Source organism: Schistocerca gregaria, chromosome 1 (genome assembly GCF_023897955.1).
Source record: "Schistocerca gregaria isolate iqSchGreg1 chromosome 1, iqSchGreg1.2, whole genome shotgun sequence".
Lineage (NCBI taxonomy): Eukaryota > Metazoa > Arthropoda > Insecta > Orthoptera > Acrididae > Schistocerca > Schistocerca gregaria.
The window spans coordinates 832,316,353-832,333,993 of NC_064920.1; the positions used below are offsets into that span (position 1 = coordinate 832,316,353).

At 45.2% G+C, this 17,641-nt stretch overlaps 1 protein-coding gene across 2 annotated transcripts in view; it reads right to left on the reverse strand.

Moving 5' to 3' along the window:
• LOC126272082 (ileal sodium/bile acid cotransporter-like) overlaps window positions 1-17,641 on the reverse strand; it is a 230,355-nt gene that overhangs the window by 142,185 nt on the left and 70,529 nt on the right. The window lies entirely within an intron of this gene.

Here is a 17,641-nt window from a genome sequence, read left to right on the forward strand (position 1 = left end):
TACTGTTCAGAAGAGATCTCCACCCCTCGTACCGTTACGGATATATGGACAGTCCTGCAGGATTCGTGGTATCAGGCCCCTCCAGCACTACTTCAGACATTAGTCGAGTCCATGCCACGTCGTGTTGCGGCACTTCTGCCTGCTCGCGGGGGCTCTACACGATATTAGGCAAGTGTAATAGTTTCTTTGGCTCTTCAGTGTGATTCCTTGGGCCATACTAGACGTTACTGATGTCTGTATCGGAAACCCTCCGGCCAGCAAAGCTCTTTAGGTTATGTCAATATAAAATCTACATAGCCTTACTACAGACGACTCGTTAACAAATGGCACCAATCACCTAATTAACCACAGTGCCTTTTTTCACAAAAGGTTCGTCAGTGTTAATATTTACATTGTTCATTTAGGGGTGCGACATTTTTTTCTTGTCGAGTGCTCAAGATTGCATCGACAACAACAGATGGAAATATCAACTGCGCCGATGTAAGACAAATCATGGCAGAAAAAGACCTCGCAGTTGGGAACACGGCGATGTCGCAGCATTCAGTACGTATTTCGTTGATTAACATTACTTTTGGCGTTACGTACGATTCTTTCCGTATTTTACTATACTTTTTCAGGAATTTTCTTATGTTAATATTGCAAAACGAAATAAGTACTAAAATGAAAAGTAGCATACTGACGGTAGTGTGGTGTTCATAGCGATCTTTCATTTGATGAACGCTTAGTTTAAACTAGAAAGAATTTTAGTTCTGTACTAAAAAAATTACCACCTGAACGACATATTTAATGGTCAATAGTATTCAACTATAGTCAGTTTTAAAGAATAACATATGTGCCATCAGCTGTATAAATTTGTTATTTATCTTCTGCCGGTTTCAGTTGTAGCGACCACTTTCACAGGGAGGAAAAAATCTGTGCAACTCAACTTTCTTTGTATAAATTGAAACATGTGTACAGAACCATGTATAATATGACATGATTTCGGAATCAGCACAAAATTGACTTCACTGTGATTACACAGAATGATTTTTGAGGTAATAACAAGGGGTCAGTCGTGTTACGGCGTTAATGATCGTTCCGTTTAATCATACTGAAGTCAATTTTGTGCTGATATCAAAATCATGGCTTATTATTCTTGGTTCTGTAAATATTTTATGATTGAAGGTTTTCAGTTTAACCAGCAGGAAGCTGAACTGCATATCCGTCTAATGTACAGCTTTCTTTTTTTTCCTGTGAAGATGATCGCTACAACGGAATCCAGTATAAAGTAGATAACAAATTTCTACAGCTGGCGACAAATATGCAATTCCTCAAATTGTTGACAGAAGCATCGAGTCATGTCATTAAACTTCTACAGTCATTTTTGAAGAGAAAGTTAACCTATGCCCGACAAGTATTTCGCTACGTCAAAATGACTATCATAAACTTCCTGCAGTTTCCGTAAATAAGCAGGAGAATACCATGATACGTTTAGTTTCTAGCGGTTTGATCGTGATCAAAGCTATGACAACGTTTCGCCTTCCGTTCTTTTAGAGAACATTATAGAATAAGAACAGCCGATGAAATTACTAACTTCTAACTAGCTCAGTTCATCTTTCCCAACAAACTAGAATTCGAAAATACTTATGCTCCAATCCGCGAATATTTTAGATTTATTTTCAGCGAACACTAGACAAGAAGGAGTAAAGGATAGAGTTGAATCTCGTGTTGTTGTTAAGCAGTAGTTTAGATTAGTGAACAGTCTCAGCATTCGCCTTAATTGACTTAGGAAAACCCCAGCAAAACTTAACCAGAAGAACTTTCTAGCTCCGTTCCCGCGACTACGACTCCATTACCATAACTGGTGCGTCGCCTCGCTCACTGCAGCCGAAGAGGTTGTAACTTACGCCGGTTATCGCATCGTAAAACTCAAACTACCAGTGTCGGTGGAAGAACATTCCCCTGCCGTGGAAACCTGCACTGTGCGATGGTACTAGAGTGAACTAGGTCACATTCAATAGTCGCCACGATGGAGCAGAGCGTCCTTGGCACCCAAGATACGAATGGGACCTCCTCTGCCGTCGTAAAAGCTGAGGCGTTTCTCACAGGGCAGTCAGCGACGCTGCACTCGTTCCCACAGTCCTGTTAAGGATGTCACGCCTTCTCTCGCTTACACCCTTATTTACAACCTGCGCCTTCTCTTTTTTAATAATCCTTAAAAGCTTCTTGCGTTAATGGAAATGCTAGATAAGGAGCGCATTGTCTCTGAAGCAGAAACGAGTGCTTCCATCGCGTGGCCGCGGAGCACACCGTAAAATCCAGGTCGCTAGAGGGTGCTGGAGGCAGCAAGCAGCCAACGCCCCGAGTAGGCCATTCAGTATGAGAGCTCGACGTGGGTCCCACCTGCCTTTGCGGTTTCGATGGAATATGTCGATCTGAATGGCTGCGTGGATTCACAGTAGGACGACACAGAACTGTATGACTGTAGGTGTGAACTGCCAGTAACTGTACAATACCCACTCACAGGCTACTCGTGACTGACTGCTTTGGATCCATTACATTTCTGGAGTGTAGCCGCAGCAATCCTACATCTTAAATTGAATTTCGGCCCTCTTTCTGAGAGCCGACAGACTGCATCTACAGCTTTTTTCCCTTTCTTGTTAGTCTCATCCCCATCCCCCATATGGGCGGTGGGTGGGCTGTCAGAGGTACAATATTCCACTATCAGCCAAGAGCACTTTTAAAAATATAACAAGATGAGATAAAGAACAGAAGAACTGATTTACTATTTCAAATTTAAAAATCTGACGGACATCTAAAACGATGAAATACGAGGGTTCGAACTTTAATAGTGGTAACTATTTATTTACATCTCGTACAAAATAGATACGTGTTTCAAACTTTTACTGACCTTCAAAGTAATCACCAGCATTGTGTACAGCCCGTTGCCAGCGAAGTGGAAGTCGTAGGACACTCTTAGCGGTGCCAGTTGTGTTGACAGTTCGAGCGGCGCGGCCTACTGCCCGACGAATTTGTAACAGTTGTGAAGCGCATGCCGTGAAGTGTTTCCTTCAGTTTAGAAATCGAGTTGAACTTACGAGGGCTTAAGTCAGGGGAGTGCAGTATGTAGTATAGCACTTAGCAGCCCCATCAGGCAAACAAATCAGTAACAGCTTGCACTGTACGTGCTTAAGCATTGTCCTGCAAAATGATGGTAAGGTCCTGCAGAAAGTGTCATCACTTCTGTCTCTGTGCTGTTCATTTTTGGAACACATCCCACAACCAGCTTAGAGACAGAAGTGATGAAACTTTCAGCAGGACCTGCCCATCATTTTGCAGGACAATGCTCAAGCACGTACAGTGCAAGCTGTTACTGATTTGATTGACTGATGGGGCTGCTAAGTGCTATACCACCTACTGCACTCCCCTGACTTAATCCCTCGTGAGTTCAACTCGATTTCTGAACTGAGGGTAACACTTCACGGCATTCGCTTTAGAACTGCTACAAATTCGCCGGGCAGCAGACCGCGTCGCTCGAACTGCCAACACAACTGGCACTGCTAAGAGTGTCCTACGACTTCCACTTCGCTGTCAACGGGCTGTACACAATGCTGGTGATTACTTTGAAGTTCAGTAAAACTTTGAAACACGTATCTATTTTGTACGAGCTGTAAATAAATAGTTGCCACTATTAAAGTTCCAACCCTGGTATATACATTTTAAAAACACCTTACAGAATAGTAAATTGTTCTAGCAAATGCACTGAATCACTGCAGCTTCACTTAACTCTAAAGGACCTACACTGAGAGAAACGTATTTCGGGTGGAGAGAATATGTGTCATAGTGTTGAGGGGTAGAGGAAACTATGAAGATGAGGACAGGTGTTGGAATGGAGAGTGGGGAGACAGAAGCTGGGAATGATAGAGCGTGGGGAGTGGTTTGTTGTGTGGCTAGGGTAATAGTAACAAGAGAAAAGGGATAGAGATGGATGGAGGGGATAGGAACCCTGATGTAGAGTGGGGTAGGTGGAGAACAGGTAAAGCTGGTAGGAGTGCAAATATCGGGGCGGACCTCAGTGACTGGGAGAGGGAGTTTGTTGGAGTTACGTTGGGATAGGATATCGACTGCGTGTAGGTTTAAGTAAGGTGGAACGTGTTTGTGAAGTCGGGGCAGCATACCAGGGTTGGTGATCAGAGGTGAAACAAAGGGGTTATTGCAATCTAGTTGGGGGTTATTGCAAACTAGTTGCGTACAGTGTAGGATATGCAGAGGTGTTCGATGTGGGTGGGGATGGGTGGGAATTTGATGATACGTTAGAGGATCCGTGCGGGGAAGGTAAAAGAATGCGGGAGGTGGGATGAAGTGCGTGGCGTTCGAGGATTTGGAGGGAGTTATTGAACTTTGGTGGGACGGAGATCCACGCAACAGTTGCATTGCAGAAGATAGCTCAGATCAAGGTTTTGTAGGTGTGGAGAATAATGGATGAAGGTAATCCTAAAGTTCGGCCTGCTAGTAGTTTTAGTCTATTGGGGGTTTCTGTTGGATGGTTAGTAAGTGCTATTTTCACGTTAGTTGCCGGTCGAGGGTTAGTCCAAGATATTTTAGTGTGTTAGTTAACTGAATAAGACAGTCGAAAATGAGGTATAAGTCAAGCAACCGAAAGGTGCGGGCAGTTGGTCTTATAATTATTGCCTAGTTTTGGAGGGTGTAATCCAGCCACTGCTTTTTAACCTGCGGTCCGCGCAACTGCGCATGCGGCCACAGATACACAAGTGCCAGAGACGGTGTTCGGCAGCAAAGAACTACGCATAAATTGAATCTGTGGCTACAGGGTCGATCCATTCTGAGATATCGATGTTCATTAGGAGCTGAGCTTAAGCCGATAATTTCATTAATTAAATTCTTCGCCAAATTTCCAGTGCTTCATTATGGAACACTGCGTTGCGAACCATCAAGTCAACTTTGACGGAACACAAAAGTGATACTGTCTTCGGAGGAGGGCGAAAAATTACCTTAACTTTGTATAGCGTGAGAACCAAAACAGTTTTTGACGGCAGGCTTCCCCACAGCTGGAAAGACATGGATTTAAATTTATCTCTGACTTCTTCCTCGTTCGTCCACCGAAGACAGCAGCGAAAATGAATTGAAGTTTCTCAAGACTGGGGCTTACACGATCCCCTACGAATGCTCTGATAATTCTCTCTGGTATATCGTGTAAATAGTAAATATTCGCCGAATACGGCGTATCCATCTAACGTGCCATTGACATGTAAACACCATTCGACGGTTTCGCAATACAGCACTAATAGGAACGGTAAGACTAGTATCGTCGAATCAAGCGAATGTGAATGATGTACTCCTTCGAAGAACAATTCGATATGCTTCTCATTTACGGAGAATGCCAACGAAATTCAGTGAGAGCTAGAGACTTATACGCTGAAAGATATCCTCAACATACTCATCCTACACGTCGTACATTTAAATATGTGTATGATAAACTGAGGGCAACAGGATCTTTAACCCATCGGAAAAATATCCGGCAAAGGAAAGTTACTAACGAGGAAACGCCACTGTGGCTAGAGATCCTTGTGTTAGTTCGCGTTCAATCGCAATGAAATCTGGCAGGAGCCAGAGTAGTGTGGTTCGTGTTCTGCATCGCCATAAATATCATCCTCACCATATCAGTCTCCACCAGGAGTTAACTGGTACGGATTGTATGCGTCGCACTGAATTCTGAAATGGGCCTGAACTTCAGATTACTGACAAGGTTACATTGACGAACCATGGAAATGTTAATTTGCATAACATGCATTATTGAGCAACTGAAAATCCATGCTGGCTGCGGCAAGGTGCATACCAAACACCGTGGTCTGTGAATTTATGGTGTGGGATTCTGGAGGACAGCATTATAGACCCCTGTTTCATCGAAGGAAATTTTAATGGTAGGAAGATACTACATTCCTGCAAGAAACATTAAGTCTGTTATTGGAAGAAATACCTTTAGAAAGAAGGCACGGGATGTAGTATCAACACGATGCGTGTCCGGCACATTTTTCGCTGATGGTTAGAGATGAGTTACAGAGACAATTCCCAAATCGTTGGGTTGGACGCGGACGAGATGTGTCGTGGCCGGCTTGTTCGCCAGACTTGACGCCTCTGGATTTTTTCTTGTGGGGATTCGTAATAGACATTGCTTATAAAGACGTTCCAACTACACCTGAAGATATCCGAGAGAGAATTGTCAGAACATGTGCTTCGGTAAGCGCCGAAGTGACAAGGGGATACCACTCAATCCATGATACGAAGATTGCAGCACTGCGTTGATACCAATGGTCATCACTTCGAACACCTTCTGTAAATGGACATTCAGGCCACCTTTGTGACCTTCGTTGACCTTCAAAAACTTTACCGTTAGACATCATTTGGATTCGTCTCAATAGCCGTTATCAGAAAATAAGTACCAAACTATAGTATCCCAATTTTAAAAAAAATTACATTCATATCTCTGAAGCGACTCTGCGAAGCGACAAAAAAACCAACGTCATATTATAACACCCAATGTCCCATGCAAATTTTGCCCCACAAGCTTTTCGGCTCCTATCATACTTTCGGAGTTATTCTTGGTGGCAAAAGTTAGTGACTCACCCTGTATGTCACGTCATAAACATTGAGCTGCGTGAAAAGAAAACTGATTTGGCGAGGGCACACATCTGGAAGAAGATGGTGAAATCGTTTTGCAGTACTTTCACTTCAACACGTCATAATACCTTAGAACGTGTGCAGTATAATGTAATTCCCATACTTATTTGAAGAATGTAACACGGATTAGAATAAAATATTTACTCTTTGAACTTTTGGACATTATAATGTTCACGAAAATGTTTTTTGTTGTTGATATGTGCTACATGATATGATTAACAGTAATAAATACAATGGTTACAACAATTTCAGTGTGTTAAGTCCATACTTCCACACTTTATGTCGCATGGCGTACACTTTGTATAATGTATAGCTTATAGCTACTTCAGTAGCACGATGCGTAGGTAAGTGCACCTGCCTTCGCCCCTCTGTACGCACTGTTCGGCAGCGAACCTGCGCATGCCGACGCATCGTGTGTTGGGACAGCTGGGGAGAGCATGCTGAACATCACGAGTTATGCTTAGTGAAGCAAAGCAGGCACACACGTGAGGGCAGCCGATGTTATTACTTACTCACCGATGCCGATCGGCAAAAAACAAACTGGACCCACTTGTAATGTCGGGAAAGTACCATGCTAATGCGGAAACGTTTGTTGGAATGACTGGACGATCAATCAACACCAGAATCACAAAACATAAGCGACATTGCAGTTTGGGGCAGATGGCGAAATCGGCCGTGGCAGAGCACGCGCTGTGAGAGACCGATCACGTAGCGAAATTCGCCAACACGGAAGTTCTGGCTGTGTAGAAGAGCTATCACGCCCGCTTGTTCTGAGAAGCTATTGACATACACGAGAATAGCTTCAACAAGAAAGAAGAAAGCGTCAAGGTTAACGGATCCTGGCTTTCTGTGCTGCAGCAAACGACCGTTGCATGTAGCAAGAGAACCGCACTGGAAATGACCGCGGCGAAGCCTTTGGATGTTGCCGCGCCAGGTACACATAGTCTGCGGCCGCGAGCTCGGCTCCACTCCACCAGCAACAACGGAGAGAGAAACTTTGACCAAGTCAGCCTCTCGTACTGGCGAAACGTCAGAAAAATCATCAGACGAATGTCGGCCGAAGGACCCGAGACAGAAGCCAACAGCCAGTTTGTCAGTGACTTCCACTTCCTAATAATTTTGGCAGCGGCTCCATAACGAAGCTTTAGTCCCTTTGGATGATTTACAAAGACCACTGCCACGTGACGCTTCAGATGTTTTGCACTCATTTTAACTGCAACCGGCAAAACAAAACATTCAACACTCACACTGTTTATCTACACACTGCGCAAAAGCGAATTGATTACGGATTCGAGACTACTACCGGAGATGGCACTGCGAACATTACATTTAAAATTATGGCGTACAATTTCTTGTGGAACTGACTGTGTGCTGTTTCTGAGGATCAGCACATTGAATGTTTTGAGAACGAATCGTTATTGGTACGATTTGTTGTGAAATAAAACGACGGGAGACTTTATACTTGTGGTTAAAGAATTTGCGTATTTAGCTTTCATCGCATTATAAATCGCATGTTATGTGAATAAGCCGTTTTATGGCAACGGAACACTGAAAATGCATGATTTGTTATAATTAAATTACGTTAATAGCATTTCGGCGATTAAAGCCTATAGAAACCTATAACATAAAATACGGGGTTGCTCAACACGAAGCTACGGCCTAGCGTTGTAAGTAGGTGCACCTCGTTATGGAACAGAGATTAGGTTGGTAAAGTGTTGAAATCCTACTGTATCTAATTTCTTTTCACCTTTGCGTTTCCTAAAAGGTTGTCGTATTTTCTTACGAAATTAACAGAAATGGCTACACAGAATATTTGAAATGGCCTGGGAGTCGGGACAGGTTCCATCAGACTGGACAAAAGCAGTAATCACACCAATCTTTAAGCAGTCAGGGCGAACAGGCTCAGATGGTAGGTTCATGTTACACGCATGGGAGAAGCAAGGTTACCCAAGAGACTCATGGGTTCAGCAGTAGAGGGTAGGAGGAGTCGGGGCGGACCAAGGAGAAGGTACCTGGATTCGGTTAAGAATGATTTTCAAGTAATAGGCTTAACATCAGAAGAGGCACCAATGTCAGCACTGGTTGGGGGATCATGGAGGAATTTTATAAGGGGGACTATGCTCCAGACTGAACGCTCAAAGGCATAATCAGTCTTAAATGATGATGATGATGATGATGAATTAACAGAAATAATTTCTGTAATAATTGACATTATGTAAACAGAAGTGGATTCTCTATCAGGAGTGAGTTTATTAGGTTTCGCGAACTTTTAGGAGCTGACGTAATTACTGACTGAACTTGTCTTTCCTTTTTGTCTTATACGTGTTCACCGATATGTATGTTCTTATTTATGTGTACCACAGACAGAACATCATGACCAGCATACGGATACGGGAGGAAATACGCTTTTTAATAGAGTTAACGTAGGAATTTTATGCGCGTCCATTTTCGTCAACCAAATGCCGCAGGAGAGCGCTGAGAGTGAAAATTTACGTTACCAGACCGTCCCGTGCGCCGGTGTCTTAAAGCCTGAGCGGAGTGGTGGATAGATAGAGGTGGTACACAGCTCCGGGGTTTGCTGGAGCACGTGTGTGACCGCCACGTCGTCGTCGAGGTCGTAGCGGGCCATGGTTCCCTTCCAGTGCTCAGTCCGAGCTGGAACACTGCAACCTGTCTGCATCGATGATTGGACGCTTTCCGCTGCCGGCTGGGCTTGCGACAAACGCCTCTGCGTCGGCTGCTAATGTCCAGAAGGTGTTAACGTCTCAGACTTCAGTGGGCAAGTGAGCCAAGTCGCTCTGGTGCATTTATAACTTCTGACGGTTCCCGATTCAAATCAGTGGCTGCAGCAGCATACATGTAACACGTTACGTTGACAACGGAGTCGTCAGCCTGCATCTACACCATAACTCCGCAACTCACAATTAAGTGTTTGGCAGTGGGTTCATCGAACCACCTTCATTCTATTTCCTTACCATTCCACTCTTGAACGGTACGTGCAAATAACTGATACTTAAACCTCTCTGTGAGAGCTCTGATTTCTCTTATTTTATTACGGTGTCATTCCTCACTATGCAGGTGGGCGGCAACAAAACATTTTCACACTCTGAGAAGAAAGTTGGTGATTGAAATGTCATAAGAAGACTCTGCCACAAGGAGAAACGCCTTTGTTTCAATGACTGCCACCCTAATTAACGTATCATATCCGCAGCGCTGTCTCCTCTATTTCGCGGCACCTACCCTTCTTTGAACTTTTTCGATGTCCTCCGTGGAGCCTATCTGAGGCGGATCCCACACTGAATATCAGTGCTCCAGAACAGAACGTACAAGTGTACTATAGGCAGTCTCTTTAGTACATCTTTTGCCTTTTCTGAATATTCTGCCAGTAAACCGTAGTCTTCGGTTTGTCTTTCCCGCAACATTATCTATGTGATCGTTACAGCTTACGTTAATCCTAACTGTAATCCCTAAGTATTTGGTTGAATTTACAGCCTTTAGATTTGTGTGATTTATAGTGTAACCGACATTAAGCGGACTCCTTTTCGTACCTATATGGATGGCTTCACACGTTTCATTATTTAGAGTCAATTACCACTTTACGCACCATACAGACATCTTGTGTAAATAGTTTTGCAATTTGGTTTGATCATCTGATGACTTTATACGACAAGAAATGACAGCGTCATCTGCAAACCTTCTAGGAGAGCTACTCAGATTGTCTCATAAATAGTTCATGCAGATCAGGAACAGTACGAGGCCTGCAACATCTTGCGGAACCCCAGATATTACTTTTTCTTTTACTCGATGACTTTCCACGATTTACTACTAACTGTGACGTTTCTGACAGGAAATCACGAATCTAGTAGCACAACTGAGACGATAATCCATAGGCATGTAATTTGGTAAAAATTAGCTTGTGACGTACAGTGTCAGAAACCTGCACTGGTGAGATGTGGTAATACCGAATGCTTGAAGATTGCAGACGAAGAAACAGGCGTCTAGTGAAGTCAACAAGCCCAGAGCGTTTACTGCTGATTCTGCATCGAGAACGCAGCTGCGCACTTCTTGCCATTGTTTAGCTCAGGTAGTCCGAGCAGCGAAGCGTCCCACGCGATTGGAATGCAGCCCAACGTTTACTCTTTTCTGTGAGGGCGGTAAGGGGATTCCGAGAACTACCGGCGCAAATCGTATTCTTCAGTTTCCAGTGAAATTCATAAATACATTTTGTTCTCTAGTACCACTTTCCTCTGTCGAAAACAGTTTAGATTTTCGGAATAAGTACAGTCTAAAGGCTATCTAGTTCTATTTATACGGGAGCTCGATTAATGCACTCAGGCATAACCCGCGAAGAGCTCAATCTTCCGAAGACTTGCCTATTTTGGGACTTTTAATTGTTACAGTGTCGAAGTCAGCCGTCAGATCTGCGTGTAACTAATGTCTTGTCACAATTAGTGTAAGACGACGATTGTGCTAATTATGCTGATAGCGAAGCAATGTCTGGATTACCTTAGCAACCTGCAACACAACTGACACTAAGCAGTAAATTCTTAAACTTAACGCACATAATCCTCCTTTATAGAGTACGTTCTACGAAATTTGTACTAAGTTCATGGTCAATTTACTATTGCAGCCACTATTCACGCAGTGTTTGAAACACATATTACTTAATTTTACTTTTACTTAAAGTGGGTTTTTAAAAAACGCGGAAGATATAACTTTTCCACTAACTTTGTGCTTTTTATTACACATTTCTTTCTGGTGATGTTAGACCGTTTATTATACAGTGCTGGAAAAAATAGTATACGCTTTCACAGGTTTCCATCTCACTCAAGATTCATTGCTGGAACAGTACATATGGGGTACACGAAATGATTACATTTACAGATCAATAGCATAAGAGGTTTTGAGGCACCAGTTATCGATCCGTGTTGAAATACCCACATCGTGCTGCAGCCACTTGTAAGAGATCCGTGACCCCACGAACATAGATATTAGTGTCCAACACCCAGGTCGACAGCAGGCAGGAGTCGACTGTCGAGCGCTGCAGGAGGCAGTGAGATGAGTGTCGAGTGGAAGCAGTACTGGGAAGACGGGCAAGAATGGTGGTCGAGCTGAGTACGGTGGCAATGGCGGATGTGCCGAGTGAGTTGTAAATGGTAAATTCACCGGAGTGTGACAAATGAGCGCGTCCCCCTTATCGTCTTGGGGTTGACCCTCTTCAATACCGATTCGCGAGTGATATAAAACCAAAAGTGACAACTGCCGAATTACGTGTTTCGCGTCAACCGCGTCGGCCAGCTACAACCATGGATTGCAGTGGGGATTGTTGTGAATGTTAGCCATCATCATTACGTGCGACGAAGTACTTCAAATCAGCAACCAATAACAGATATAACCGTAACTAAAGGTGTAAGGCGAAGGTAGCAACTGCCTCAGAATTTGTGTGTTAATACACTCCTGGAAATTGAAATAAGAACACCGTGAATTCATTGTCCCAGGAAGGGGAAACTTTATGGACACATTCCTGGGGTCAGATACATCACATGATCACACTGACAGAACCACAGGCACATAGACACAGGCAACAGAGCATGCACAATGTCGGCACTAGTACAGTGTATATCCACCTTTAGCAGCAATGCAGGCTGCTATTCTCCCATGGAGACGATCGTAGAGATGCTGGATGTAGTCCTAGAACGGCTTGCCATGCAATTTCCACCTGGCGCCTCAGTTGGACCAGCTTTTGTGCTGGACGTGCAGACCGCGTGAGACGACGCTTCATCCAGTCCCAAACATGCTCAATGGGGGACAGATCCGAAGATCTTGCTGGCCAGGGTAGTTGACTTACACCTTCTAGAGCACGTTGGGTGGCACGGGATACATGCGGACGTGCGTTGTCCTGTTGGAACAGCAAGTTCCCTTGCCGGTCTAGGAATGGTAGAACGATGGGTTCGATGACGGTTTGGATGTACCGTGCACTATTCAGTGTCCCCTCGACGATCACCAGAGGTGTACGGCCAGTGTAGGAGATCGCTCCCCACACCATGATGTCGGCTGTTGGCCCTGTGTGCCTCGGTCGTATGCAGTCCTGATTGTGGCGCTCACCTTCACGGCGCCAAACACGCATACGACCATCATTGGCACCAAGGCAGAAGCGACTCTCATCGCTGAAGACGACACGTCTCCATTCGTCCCTCCATTCACGCCTGTCGCGACACCACTGGAAGCGGGCTGCACGATGTTGGGGCGTGAGCGGAAGACGGCCTAACGGTGTGCGGGACCGTAGCCCAGCTTCATGGAGACGGTTGCGAATGGTCCTCGCCGATACCCCAGGAGCAACAGTGTCCCTAATTTGCTGGGAAGTGGCGGTGCGGTCCCCTACGGCACTGCGTAGGATCCTACGGTCTTGGCGTGCATCCGTGCGTCGCTGCGGTCCGGTCCCATGTCGACGGGCACGTGCACCTTCCGCCGACCACTGGCGACAACATCGATGTACTGTGGAGACCTCACACCCCACGTGTTGAGCAATTCGGCGGTACGTCCACCCGGCCTCCCGCATGCCCACTATACGCCCTCGCTCAAAGTCCGTCAACTGCACATACGGTTCACGTCCACGCTGTTGCGGCATGCTACCAGTGTTAAAGACTGCGATGGAGCTCCGTATGCCACGGCAAACTGGCTGACACTGACGGCGGCGGTGCACAAATGCTGCGCAGCTAGCGCCATTCGACGGCCAACACCGCGGTTCCTGGTGTGTCCGCTGTGCCGTGCGTGTGATCATTGCTTGTACAGCCCTCTCGCAGTGTCCGTAGCAAATATGGTGGGTCTGACACACCGGTGTCAATGTGTTCTTTTTTCCATTTCCAGGAGTGTAGAAAGACTTTCAATCATCAACTATTCCGTTTCACAAGGCAACCTCCCCATCGCACCCCCCTCAGATTTAGTTATAAGTTGGCACAGTGGATAGGCCTTGGAAAACTGAACACAGAACAATCGAGGAAACAGGAAGAAGTTAAGTGGAACTATGGAAAAAATAAGCAAAATAGAGAAACTGAGTAGTCCATGCGCAAGATAGGTAACATCAAGGATAGTGTGAGCTCAGGAGCGCCGTGGTCCCGTGGTTAGCGTGGGCAGCTGCGGAAAGACAGGTCCTTCGTCCAAGTGTTCCCTCGAGGTAAAAGTTTAATTTTTTATTTTCAGGCAAAAAATGGCTCTGAGCACTTTGGGACTTAACATCTGTGGTCATCAGTCCCCTAGAACTTAGAACTACTTAAACCTAACTAACCTAAGGACATCACACACATCCATGCCCGAGGCAGGATTCGAACCTGCGACCGGAGTGGTCACGCGGTTCCAGACTGAAGCGCCGAGAACGCACGGCCACACCGGCCGGCTATTTTCATACAATTATCAAAGTTCTGGCACTAACACATAATCAACTTCGCCCTCCAAAATTCCAGGACACGTTCAGATTTGCTTGGACATATGCATGATTTGACGGTCTACACACGGAAAAATTTGAAAACGTTAAAAACATATGTTTTGACAGAGCACAGGGAAAACTTTCCGACTGTAAACTGTTGCATTCATTTGTTGCAGTTTATGTGACAAACTCTTATGTTTTCATCACTTTTTTGTGAGTGATTATCGCATCCACAAGAAAACCTAAATCGGGCAAGGTAGAAGAATCTTTTTACCCATTCGCCAAGTGTACAAGTTAGGTGAGTCGACAACATATTCCTGTCATGTGACGCACATGCCGTCACCAGTGTCGTATAGAATATATCAAACGTGTTTTCCTGTGGAGGAATCGGTTGACCTATGACCTTGCGATCAAATGTTTTCGGTTCCCATTGGAGAGGCACGTCCTTTCGTTTACTAATCGCACGGTTTTGTGGTGCGGTCGCAAAACACAGACACTGAACTTATTACAGTGAACAGAGACGTCAATGAACGAACGGACAGATCAAAACTTTGCGAAAATAAATAAAGAAAACTTTCCACCCGAGGGAACACTTGAAACAAGGACATTTCGTTCCGCAGCTGCTCACGCTAACCACGGGACCACGGCGCTCCTGAGCTCACAATATCCTTGATGTTGCCTATCTTGCGCATGGACTTCTCAGTTTCTCTATTTTCCTTATTTTTTCCATAGTTCCACATAATTTCTTCCTGTTTTCTCGATTGATCTGTGTTCAGTTTTTCAAGGCCCTTCCACTGTGCCAACTTATAACTAAATCTGAGGGGGGTGCGATTGGGAGGTTCCCTTGTCAGAACAACCGGACCCTGTCGAAATAGCCCCGAAACCACAGCTGAGAAACCGATGGCTTTTCATCCATTAAGCACATGGTCATATAATCATAAGAATTAACTGTTTAGCGGCTTCGGTAAATCACACAAAACCCAATAAAGGACATAACGGGGATGTTTCACACTACAGGTGGCAATCCAGCCGCTGACTCTGGCATCCTTTCGATCATACAGATGGCGAATACTGTCCTGGGAGACATTACACTACGGCTGCTCGACCTTCTCACATAGTTTTGTAAGAGTTGTTGGCTAACGAGGTACAAGAGGCACTTTTCGTCCCATCATATCCCACATGTGCTCGTTTAGAGACAAGTCCGGAGATCGTGCTGCACATCTTGAAGAGCACATTTGGTTTCACTGGCACTGTGAGGGCGAGCATTATACTCTTGGAACAAGAGGATAACACGTATCGCATCCCCAATTATAAGGCCTGGTGTGGGGCCAGCGTTCTTGGACGAATGCACTGTACGAGACAGTGCTCACTAGGTCTACGCAGAACGCGCAAACGACCATTACTTGTGTGCAGGCAGAATCTGCTTTCATCGCTGAAGACCACGGCGCGACACTCCATCTTCCAACTGATCCTCTGACGGCACAAGTCGAGCCGTGCACGTCGACACTGTGGCGTGAGTGGAAGACGGGCTAGACATGTGCGTGCCCCTAGTCCCACCGTCAATAACTGGTTCGCAACAGTTCACGTTAACACGTCTGGGCTCGGGGGTCCCTCTTGTCTGTGCTGTGGTAGCTGTACGATCTGCCTCTGCTGCCCTTACAGTACAAAGAGGCGTCTGGTCGTACAGAACTTGGTCTACGTGTATGACAATGTACCGGCATTGTTGCACAACTGACACAGCAAGTCCAACTTGTGTGTCAGTTCTCCGAAAGGCCCACTCTGCCACTCGGAAGGCTACAGTTTGACCCCTTTCAAACTTGCTCAGTTGGCTGTAGGAAACACGACAGCATATTCGTGGCACGGTTGCCTGCTTGCTTCACACGTTTGCACAACACTGAGCCTTCTGGCTGTGAGCATTCCCTCTTAAAGGGTACACACAGATGGCGCTCTGGTATACATGACACTACGCTATCTTCTAGCGGATGACGTTGAAACCACTATCATCACTTCTACTATCCTCTAGATAGCATATGCCGACATCGGATCAAAATAGACGTCGTGTCCCCTGGTGCACTAATTTTCTTTCCAGCAATCTATATTTTTCAAATTATGAGAAATGACGACCGTGCAACAAACAACATGAATATATGAAACTTCCTGTCAGATTAAAACTGTGCAGGACCGAGACTCAAACCCGGGACCTTTCCCTTTCAGGAGAAAGCGCTCTCCCGACTAAAGTCTGGCGCTAGAGTGTCGATACTGTTTGCGGCCTGCTTCCAGTGTATTACTCTATCCGCTGTGACCCTGACGACGTTCCATTTCGACGAAAGCGACCCTGAGACGACTTAAATGGAAGAAAAACTTCCTTTCCTACGAGCATCTGCTCACGTCTCTAAAATTCTCGCTACATAGAACGTTTGATTCTCTTTTCTTTTAACAGGAATTTTTATCTGCCCACGGAAATCAGTACTGACACAACTGAATAGCGGTACTTACTTCTACGAAAAGCCGCGCGGGATTAGCCGAGCGGTCTGAGGCGCTGCAGTCATGGACTGTGCGGCTGGTCCCGGTGGAGGTTCGAATCCTCCCTCAGGCAAGGGTATATGTGTTTGTCCTTAGGATAATTTAGGTTGAGAAGTGTGTTAGCTTAGGGACTGATGACCTTAGCAGTTAAGTCCCGTAAGATTTCACACACATTTGAACATTTTTTTCAACGAAAGGAGAATTTGAATAGCAAATCTCATCTTATATCTCTTCATTTAAACGCATCTGGTCTGGGAAGTAATTTCCTTTGTTCCCATACTTATCGTGTAGTTCTAGACATTAAACATTCGGTTGGCGCTTAATACGAAACAACTAACTTTAATTGCAGCGGGCGGCCTCTCTGAAACGGAGGAACATATGTATGTTTTCCAAATCAAGCAATAAAAGACTCTTTACAGTGAAATGAATACCCTTAGCTGCACGAAGGCGTTGATTAAGTCAACGTGGAGAGTTGAAAATGTGTGCCCCGACCGGGACTCGAACCCAGGATCTCCTGTTTACATGGCAGACGCTCTACCCATCTGAACCACCAAGGACAGAGAGCATTGTGCGACTGCAGGGTTCTCTGGAACGCCTCCCGTGAGACCCACATTCGCAACTTATCGTCCCGCACTATATTCATAGTGACCCTACCCATTATACTCATTACTCGCGGCTTCTTGCCGATTCCCGTAATTGTTCGGGCACTGTTTGTGCATCCGCACAGAAGAAGATGGTCAAATGGCCGGTGATCCTTAACGATATATGGAATAGATACCATCTTTATCTATAAGACTCTTTCTTCAGTGTCTTCTCCTCTGCGAAATCCAAAAACATGTATTGTTCAGGCTAAATACTATGAACACTTGTGTAATTGTGCATTGATCCATCTTTGGAAAAATACAGCAGCGATTCTGATTGGCATGGCTTCAAGTTCTTAGCAAATTTCCTGAGGCATGACGCACCAGATGTCAAGGCACAGGTCACGCAATTCCTGTAAATAACGGACTGGTGGAT